The sequence below is a fragment of the Chiloscyllium plagiosum genome, chromosome 2 (assembly GCF_004010195.1).
Source record: "Chiloscyllium plagiosum isolate BGI_BamShark_2017 chromosome 2, ASM401019v2, whole genome shotgun sequence".
NCBI classification, from domain to species: domain Eukaryota; kingdom Metazoa; phylum Chordata; class Chondrichthyes; order Orectolobiformes; family Hemiscylliidae; genus Chiloscyllium; species Chiloscyllium plagiosum.
The window spans coordinates 65,317,560-65,327,954 of record NC_057711.1 but is presented as its reverse complement, the minus strand read 5'-3'; the positions used below and the strand labels follow the sequence as shown (position 1 = coordinate 65,327,954).

The following is a 10,395-nucleotide window of genomic DNA, read 5'->3' as shown; positions in this document are numbered from 1 at the left end:
CACAGGGTGGTATGTGTATGGAATGAGCTGCCAGAGGATGTGGTGGAGGCTGGTACAATTGTAACATTTAAGAGGCATTTGGATGGGTATATGAATAGGAAGGGTTTGGAGGGATATGGGCCGGGTGCTGGCAGGTGGGACTAGATTGGGTTGGGATATTTGGTCGGCATGGACGGGTTGGACCGAAGGGTCTGTTTCCATGTTGTACACTCTATGACTCTATGACTCTATGAGTGAGCATTAGTATTTGGGAGCATTGTCATGACCAGTTGTTACTTCCATACAGTCTCCTGGGACAAGAATTCCTTCCCAGTGAATCAATTATGTGCGCGAACAATCAGAGTATCACTGATGATAGGGAGAAACTATTTCCAATCCACCAATCTTCTCCCTTAGATCTCTGTCCTTCCTGGACTCCATAAGACCATAAGACATAGGAGCAGAATTAAGCCATTAACCTATGCAGCCTGATATGTTTCTCAAGCCCATTCTCCTAGGTTCTCCCCATAGCTTTTGACCTTCTTAACAATCAAGAACCAATCTACCTCTTTCTTAGTATACTCAATGACTTGGCCTCCACAGCCTTCTGCAGCAATAAGTTCCACAGACTAACTACAATCTGACTGAAAAAAACTCTGCCTCATCTCAGTTCTAAACGGTCATTCCTCCACTTGAGACTGGCCCCTTGAGTCCTGGTCTCTCCTACTCATGGAAACACATTCTCCACATCCACTCTATCCATATCTCTCAGCATTCTGTAAATTGCAACCAGATCCCCCTCATCCTTCTAAACTCTATCCAGTACAGACACAGAATCCACAACTGCTTCTCATATGATAAGCCCTTCATACCCAGGATCATTCTTGTAAAACTCCTCTGGACTCCATCCAATGCCAGCACATTGTTCATTAGATAAGGGGCCCAAAACTGCTCACAATATTCTAAAAGCAGTCAAGATTAGATTAGGTTAGATTCCTTACAGTGTGGAAACAGGCCCTTCGGCCCAACAAGTCCACACCGACCCTCCGAAGAGCAACCCACCCAGACCCCATTCCCCTACATTTATCCCTTCACCTAACACCACAGGCAATTTAGCATGGCCAGTTCACCTAACCTGCACATTTTTGGACTGTGGGAGGAAACAGGAGCACCCGGAGGAAACCCATGCAGACACGGGCAACCAGAGCCTTATCCAGCCTCAGTAGTACATCTCTGCTCTTGTATTCTAGGCCTCTTGAAATGAATACCAACATTGTGTTTGTCTTCCCAACTGCCAATTGAACCTGTACCTTAACCTTAAGAGAATCCTGAACTAGACTCCCCAAATCCCTTTGTGCTTAAGATTTTTGAAGCTTTTCCCCATTTAGATAATAGTCTCTGCCTCTATTCTTCTGACCAAAGTACATAAACTCACACTTTCCCACATTGCTTTCCATCTGTCACTTCTTTGCCCACTCTCTTAGCATGTTCAAGTCTTTTTGCACCCTCCCCATTTCCTTTACACTACCTGTCCCTCTACCTATCTTCATATCATCTGTAACCTCAGCAACAATGCCCTCAGTTCCTTTATCCAGATTGTTAATGTATAACATGAATAGTTGTAGTCCCAACACTGACCCATCCAGAACTCCACTAGTCTCTGGCTGGCATCCTGAAAAAAAGACTCTTTAATCCCTACTTTCTGCCTCCTGCCAATCAGGCAATCTATTATCTACAGCAATACTTTGCTGCTAACTCCATGGGCTCCTGTCTTATTTAGCAGCCTCCTGTGTGGCACCTTGTCAAAAAGGTGTTTTGAAAATCCAAATAGATCATGTTCACTGACTCTCCTTTGTCTAACCTCTTCGAAGAACTAACAGATTTGTCTGTTGCGACCTTCCCTTGACAAAGCCGTGCTGGCTCTGCCATAATTTATCATGCATTACACAATCTTTCCTTTCCTCTTTATTGTAGCCCTTAAGATTCAGGGGTAGGAGTGGGTGATATGATAACAAGGCCTGAATGTGAGATGGCAAAATGTAGGAGCTTGTGCATTGACCGCTCAAATAGGAATGTGAGGTGTCTGGAAAGTATGGAATAGCAGGGTTCTTATATGGTGAACGGTGTTGCACAGGAGAATGCTGGAAAAACACAATGTGGGACTGGACACCTGAAAGACCTCTGCCAGCCTGCTGAGCTGCTTGGTCATTTTCCCCTTCCTTCCTTCCCTCCATCCTTGGACCATGAAAGGGTTCCCTATGTCCTTGCTTCCATTCTACCAGCTCTGTATTCAACAGATTAGTTTCCACCACTTATATCACTCCAGCATGACACCACCACCAAACACATCTTCCCCTCCCCTGCCAGTATTCCAAAGGGACTATCCTCTCGCCAACACCCTGGTACACTCCTCAGTCACCCTAACACTTTTCCCAAATTGTCTTTCCACGTAATCACATTTCAATGTCTTTTTACCTCCTTCTTCCCAACACACTCCTTCCAGACAAAAGAATGACTTCTGTGTGCTTGTTTCAATTTAGTGTACTGTATGTGCTGCTTACAAAGCAGCCTATTCTACACGAGTGAGATCAACTGTACATAAAGTGACAGCTTTGCACTCAGTCAGTAAGCATGACCAATGCTTCCAGTGGCATGAATTTTATGCAGAAAATTCACTCAATTCATCTTTGTGATGAAGGGTGTATCTTATGAAGAAAGATTGAACAGGTTATGTCTATAAGTTTAGAAGAATGAGAGGTGATCTTGTTGAGAAAGCAAAATCCTAAGGGAACTTGGCAAGGTGGATTCTGAGAGGATCCTTGCAGAGGAGGTTATAGTGAGGAAACACAGATTAGGAATAAGTAGTGTCAATATTAAGACAGAGATGAGAATAGTATTTCTTTTCTCTCAGACGATTGTGAATCTGTGAAATTCTCTTCCCCAAAAAATGTATTAATATAATGTTAGATAGGTTTTTGGTAGAGATTTAAATCAAGGGTTGCAGGGGAAGACAGGGTTGTGGCGTAGAGACCACAATCAGATCAGACAAGATCATATTGAATGGAAGAGCAAGAATGAAGGGCCAATTGTCCTTCTCTAGCTTCTAAATGATAAATTTCTATGTTCCAAATTCCCCAACTGCTCCCATGCAGAAATCTCTATCCTCAGCCTGCTGCTATGTTTCAGCCTGAACAACACCTCATCCTTCAATTGAGCACTTCACAAACTTCTGGGCACATTACTGAGTTCAGCCATTTCAGAGAAGGTGGTGATGAGGGGCACGGGTTCGGAATGAATTATAGCTAAGTTAGGTTAGGGTTATAAGGGGCATTAGGTAAAGGAGGTGTCATAAGTTGGGATAAGATCTACACGGGGTCCCACTTTGTCATCTTTCCCTAGAATCCTTGATTCCCCGTCTACCAAAAATCTATCGAACATTGATTTTAATAAATTTCTGGGAAAGAGATTCCTCAGATTTACAATCCACTGACAGAAAAAGAAGTTATTCTATTTGGGGTGGGGTAGTCATGGATTGGCATTGAGTGTCACAGATTGGGCATTGAGAGTAAGTAGGCAGATGAGTTGGTCTAAGCCACAGGGCCTGTTATTTAACAGCACAGTTATGATGACATCCCAGAGAAATGGAATTGCCTTTTTAACTAACCCATCTCAGACCTCAGCAGCCATTGTCACCATTCTGGTCTGTGCATGGGGTGGCACTGCTGTCTCCATAATGTACCTGCCTCCCACCTGGAACAACAATCACACCATTTGAGACACTTTTCCAAAGGTGGGCGCAACAAATCACAGAAGCTTCTGACTCTGTGCACCCACCCCAGGAACAAAAGTCCAGGCCTCACTTTCAAGATCAGACCATGTTTATAGGTCAGATAGATACATACATACCAAGTCTCAACCTTTCAGCAGTCTAAGCTCTAGGTTTCAGGACTTGAGCAGCAGCTGACATCACTGTACGAGTCTGAGAGCTATGTGGATAGCACATTTATAGATAAGGACACTTTGCAGCTTTACAGTATGCAAGGAGAGAAGGAATGGGTGACCACCAGGCTGTCAAAAAGGGACAGGTAGTACAGGTGTATCCCAGTCTCCAGACAGCACCACGTGCATGGCACACACAAGAAAGATTGGAGAAGACCTGGTGAGAGGTGATGTGCTGGTGGTTAGGCGAACAGATAGATATTTGTGTGGCCACAGATGTCTGTCTGAGATGTGTGCTGACTCATGGGTGTCGGGGTCAGCAAAGTCACTGAGCCCTGCAGAGTTGAGGTGGGAGGCTGAACAACCAGCATTTGTGATCTGTGTTGGAACCAATGACTTAAGCACTAAAAGGGAACCTGGTCATGCAGTCAGAATGTATGGGGCGAGGTGGAAAATTTTAAAAAATGGACTTCAAAGGAGCAGATTATCCCCAGTGCCACATGCAAGTAAATATAGAAGTATGAGGAAATAAACAGCTGGAAAGTTGATGCTGGAGGAAGGGCTTTAGATTATTGGGATATTGGGACCTATACTAGAAGAGACTGATGCAGGCCATATGGTTTGCATTTGAACAGAGCAGAACTGAGTTTCTCTCTAATCATTTTGCTAGTGTTTAAACTAACTCAGCAAGGCTGTGGATACTATCAGCTAGGATACCAAAGTGCCTAAATTAGTGGGAGGGACAGATATCACTAGTTTTGAGAATAGTAACGTAATCAGTGAGATCAGAGAAAGGGAGAAAGTAATGATGTTTAAATTAGGGTCACTGTCATTGATTAAAGAGAGCACTGCAGTGCTGGAGAAGAAAATGTCCCAGAGGGTTCAAGGCTAGAATCAATTTTGGTGGAGCTAAGGAACATAAAAGGCGAAATTATATTGCTCAGTGCAGTCTATAAACCACCAATAACAGAAGGATGTAGAAGAACTAATTTGTAAAGAAATTACAGAGAGTGGCAAACATTAGAGAGTGGTTATAATGGGGATCTTTAATTATCCAAATATAGATTGGAATAATAACAGTGTAAAGGGCAGACTCAGGCAAGAGTTGTTAGCATGCATTCAGGAAGATTTAAGTTATCAGTATGTTTTCAATCAATGAGAAAGCAAGGACTTGGTTCTTGAGAAAGAGATGGGTCAAGAAAATCAGTTGTCAGTGGGAGAACATTTTGGAAATAGTAGTCACTGTATCATAAGGTTTAGGGTGACTATGGGAAAGAGCAATCAATTTTTTAATATTATTCATTCATGACATAAAGGTATTTGTTATATTATTCATTCATGACATTAAGGTGAAAATAAGTCAGAATGTATTCCCCATCTCTAAATGTGCTCCAGAAGGTGTTGATGAGCTACCTCTTAAAACAATGCAGTGCCTGGGATTTAATGACACCCCACAGTTCTGTTGGGAAGGAAGTTCCAGGATTTTAAACCAGGAACAGTGAAGAAATAGCAGGATGGTAGTGTTTCCATACATCTGTTACCCTTGTTATTCTGGCAACAGAGGACTTAGGTTTGAAAGTTGCTGTTGACGGAGCCTTGATGAGTTATTGCAATAAGCCTTGTAGATGGTACACACTATTACCACTGTGTGTCATTTGTGAAGGAAGTGAATGTTGAAGATGGTGAATGAGGTGCCTAGGAAGGGAACTGCTTTATCATACATGCTCCTTGTATGTTTTTGGAGCTACACTCATTCAGGAAAGTGGAAAGTATTTGTGCCTTGTGGACAATGGATAGGCAGTGGGGTGATAGGAAGTGATTTAAGCATTGCAAACTTCCTAGCCTCAGACATGTTCTTGCAGTCACAGTACTTACATGGCTTCAGTTTCTGGCCAATTGTAATCCAAAGAGTTGGTAGTAAGTGACTTAGCAATGGTAATGACACTGAAGATCAAACTGCGATGGTTAGATTCATACTTGATAGAGATTGTCATTGCCTGGGACTTGTGTAGCACAAATATTGCTTGTTTCCAGTTCTCATTACGTATGGGCATGGACTGCCTCAGTAACTGAGGAGTTGTGAATTGTGCTGAAAATTGTGCAATTATCATTATGATGTTATGATGAAGGAAGGTTAATTGATGAAGCAACTGAAAGTGGTGGGCATAGGACAATACCTTAATGAAATCCTGCAAAGATATCACAACCTTGGTTAGAGTCATAGAGTCTTAGAGATATACAGCATGGAAACAATCTAACTTGTCCATGCCGACCGGATTAATCCAGTCCCATTTGCCAGCACTCTACATCCGTCTAAATTTTTCCTATTCATGTACCCATCTAGATGCCTTTTAAATGGTGTAATTGTACCGGCCTCCACCTCCACCTCCGGCAGCTCATTCCATGCATGCCCTACTCTCTGCCCCTTAGGTCCCTTTTACCTCTTTACCCTCTCACCTTCAACCTAGTTTTGAACTCCCTTACCCTGGGTGAAAGACGTTGGCTGTTCAGCCTATCCATGCCTCTCATGATTTTATAAACCTCTATAAGGTCACCCTTCAGCCTCTGACGCTCCAGGGAAAACAGCTCTAGCCTATTCAGCCTCTCCCTATAGCTCAAACCCTACAACCCTGGCAACATACTTGTAAATTGTTTCTAAAACCTTGCAAGTTTCACAACATCTTTCCTACAGCAGTTCTGTTTATCTGTAGCATAACTTCTTTATCCTTGTGTCCCAGTCCTCTCGATATAAAGGCCAGCATTCATTAGTTCTTGATTATCTTCTGCATCTGTTTGTGACATTTTAAAGATCAAAACACCTGACCAGCAATTTTCTTTGGATATCCATGGATATCCACTGTATTTAACGCCAAACCATCTAGAAAGTATCTTTTTCTATCTTTTTTCAGTCCAAAATGGATAACCTCACATTTGCTTACTTTGAACTCCTTCTGCCACTTAGTCTTGTCAACATCCCTTTGTAATTGTATGATGTCATCTACAATGCTGCGTCTTTTTGATGATGGTATGACAACCCCATGAAGGAACTAAACCACTTGAGGTTTGATTATTTTTAGTAAATGTATTATAACATTTTAAACCTGGTCTTCCCACAACTATGTTAAGCGTAGCTGATTTAAATGCTTGTCTACCACCAATGCTCATTTTTTGTGAGTAAAGAAAAAAGTAAAAGCTCTATCCTCACTAATTTCTTCAGCCATGCAGTTAGGAAGGGAACTCCAAGATTTTGGTCTCGCAGCAGTGAAAATAGTGATAATAGTTCACAGTCTAGTTACCCTGAGTCTTGGAGGGAAACTTGCAAATGGTGGTGTTTCAATGCAGGCGCTGCCCTCCTTCCAGCTATTAAGGATCACAGCAAAGTGCTGTTAAGGAAGCTTTTTCATCCTGTTGATTGTATATACTGCTTTCTTCAGCAGCAATGTTTGAGGGAATAAATGAGAATGAGATGCTGATCAACCAAGTTGCTTCCATCTTGGATGGGGTCAAGCTTTAAGTGTTTTGAAGCTTCACTCATCCTGGCAGATGAGGAATATTCCATCAAACTTCTGATTTGTGCCTAGTAGACAGACTTTTGGGGGTCAGGAAATGAGCCACCTACTGCAGAATTCCCTGGGAACTAAAGCTACAATATTTAAGAGGCTGCGAAATATAGAAGAAATAGATTATACAATGGAAGCAGAAGTAGGTACGTTGAATCACTGAACAATGTAAAAAGAAATAGGAGTAGGCCTATTTGAACCATCAAGCCCACTCCATCATTCACGTAAAGCATCTGATTGTGGCCTTAACTTCACTCCCCTGCTTGACTCCCAAATCATTGATTCCCTAGATTGTGCTAGGTATGACTCTAATTAGGGGAGAATTTTCCCACAATCTCCATTGACTCTAGATTTGCTAGAGCTCCTTGATGCCCCATTGGGAGATTGCTACCTTGCTGTCAAAGGCAGTTATGCACACATCACCTCTGGAGTGCAACTCCTTTGTCCAAGTTTGGGGGAGAATGAACTTTAAAAGCGGACAAATATATCTGAGTAGAATAAATTGACATCAAAAGTTGGCAGGAAAAGTGGTAATTGAACAGAACTTTCATGGGTCAGGCACAGTCAATATATATTCAATCAAAATGGAAAAGTATTGCAAACAAATCCAGAGCTCCCTGGAAGATCGGCACCACATCCACAAGCATCCACTTGCTTCATCCCCACCCTATAGTATCAGCAGTGTGTACTGTCTACAAGATGCACTGCAGGAATGCACCAAAGATCCTCACACAGCACCTTTCAAACACATGACCACTTCCATCTTGAAGGATAAGGGCAACAGACACATGGGAGCACAACCACCTCCAAGTTACTCTTCAAGTCACTCACCATCCTCACTCATAAATGCATCGCCTTTCCTTCAGTGATGTTGGGTCAATATCCTGGAATACCCTCCCTCGGGCATTCTGGGATCACCCACGGAACATGGACTGAAGCAGTTCAAGAACGCAGCTCAACACCACCTCCACACGTGCAACTAGGGATGGGCAACAAGTGCTGGCCCAGCCAGTGACACTCACATTCCCCTGAGTGAACAAAAAATAGACAATGATAAAAAAGATAGTAATTTTGATAAAGAAAAAGTGTGCTTATGACAGATATCATGTGGAAAATTCAATCGAGAACTAGGCTGAATAGACAAAGTCCAGACAGATGATGGAAAAACAAACTATGATAGCAAAGATGGATCATGTAAAGTAACTGGCAGCTGACATAAAAAAGAATTTGGAAGTTTTCTAAAGGCATCTAAAAAGGGTGAAAAAAGGAAGGGGGGCACTTTGTCTCAAAAAGGGGATTTACACATGAAGGTGGAAGGCAAGGCTGTGGTATTAAGTAAAACTTTGCATTTATATTCATCAAGGAATATATATCCAGGCCAAGATGAAAGAAAAGCTAATCCAATCACTAAAAGGCTTCACAAATAGATATGTGGAGGAGGTATTGGATAGACTGTATTTTAATTTGACAACACCGTGGCACAGAATGAAATGCATCTCAGGATACTGAAGAAAATGAGAGTGGAAATTGCAGAGGCACTGGCAGTAGTTTTTCAGTCATCCTCAGACTCAAAGATTGTATCGGGGGATTTGAGAATTGTAGGCACTACAATATTGTTCTAAAAAGGGTGCAAGGATGAGCAGCCCAACAAGTCCACACTGACTCTCTGAAGAGTAACCCACCCAGACTCATACTCTACATTTACCCTTGACTAATGCACCTAACCTACACATCCTGAAAACTATGGGGCAATTTAGCATAACTAATTCACCTAATCTGCATATCTTTGGTTTCCTCCCACAATCACAAAGTACCCAGAGGAAATCCACACAGACACAGGGATAATGTGCAAACTCCATACAGACCATCACCCAAGGCCGGAATCAAACTCAGGTTATTGGAACTGTGAGGTAGCAGAGCTAACCAGTGAGCCACCATGTCACCCTGGTTCTATGCTATAGACCAGTCAGGTTAACTTCAGACTTGTGAGAAAAATGAGAACTCATGGAATGAAAGGATTTAGCAATGTGGGCATGAAACTCACTGAGAGTGACAGGATATCGAGTATACTGGTTAATGGCTGTTTCTTGGGTCAAGGGGAAGCTGCCACTGAGTTCCCTAAAGGTTCATGTCCTGATATGTATTAATAATCTAGATCTTAATGTACAGGGCACAATTTCAAAATTTTCAGATAATGCAAAACTTGAAAGCACTATAAAACCACGAGAAGGATAGTGTAAAACTTCAAAAGAATATTGGTTGATGGAGTGGGGAGATACATTTCAATGTGATGAAGTGTGAGGTGATATATTTTGGTGGGACGAACTTAATGATAGCTTACAAAATAAATGGTACAACTAAAATGCAGCTGGAAGAGCAGGAAGAAATGGACGTATACGTGCATATGTTATTAAAAGTGAAGGACAGGTTGAGAGAGCAATTATTAAAGCATACAGTTTCCTAGATTTTACTATCCTAGGATACAAAAGCAACGAGTTTGTGTTAAACTTTACATAAGAAATGAGCTTGACTTCAGCTAAGTCCAAGTTTATTAAGAGTATTAAGTCCAATTGGAGGACTGCTAGGATGTGAAGACATTGGAGAAAAAGCAGAAGAGGTCTCCAAGAATGATTCTCGGGATAAGCAATTTAGTTTATGAAGGAAGTTTGGAAAAGCTCAGATCATTCTCCTTGGATAAGAGAAGGCAGAGAGGAGATCTGATTGAAGCATTCAAAAGACAGAATAAGTAGGCAGAAAATATTCTCACTTATGAAAGGATCAATAATGAGATAGCACAGATTTAAAGTAATTCATAACTAAGTGTTGCAAGGAAAAACCTCATGAGTATTTAGGATCTGGAATGCATTGGCTGAGAGTTTGGTGGAGGTAGATTCAATCAAGGCATCCAAAAATAAAT

At 41.8% G+C, this 10,395-nt stretch overlaps 1 long non-coding RNA gene across 3 annotated transcripts in view; it reads right to left on the bottom strand.

Annotated features, from left to right (window-relative positions):
• The window catches only part of LOC122560605, a 160,801-nt gene that overhangs the window by 83,606 nt on the left and 66,800 nt on the right, over window positions 1-10,395 (bottom strand). The window contains exon 1 of one of the 3 annotated variants that reach the window (XR_006314776.1): window positions 8,310-8,381. The exons of the other annotated variants lie outside the window; for them this stretch is intronic. This is a non-coding gene — a long non-coding RNA (uncharacterized LOC122560605). Of the gene's footprint in view, window positions 1-8,309; window positions 8,382-10,395 lie in introns of those variants that run through there. 3 annotated transcript variants of the gene reach the window in all.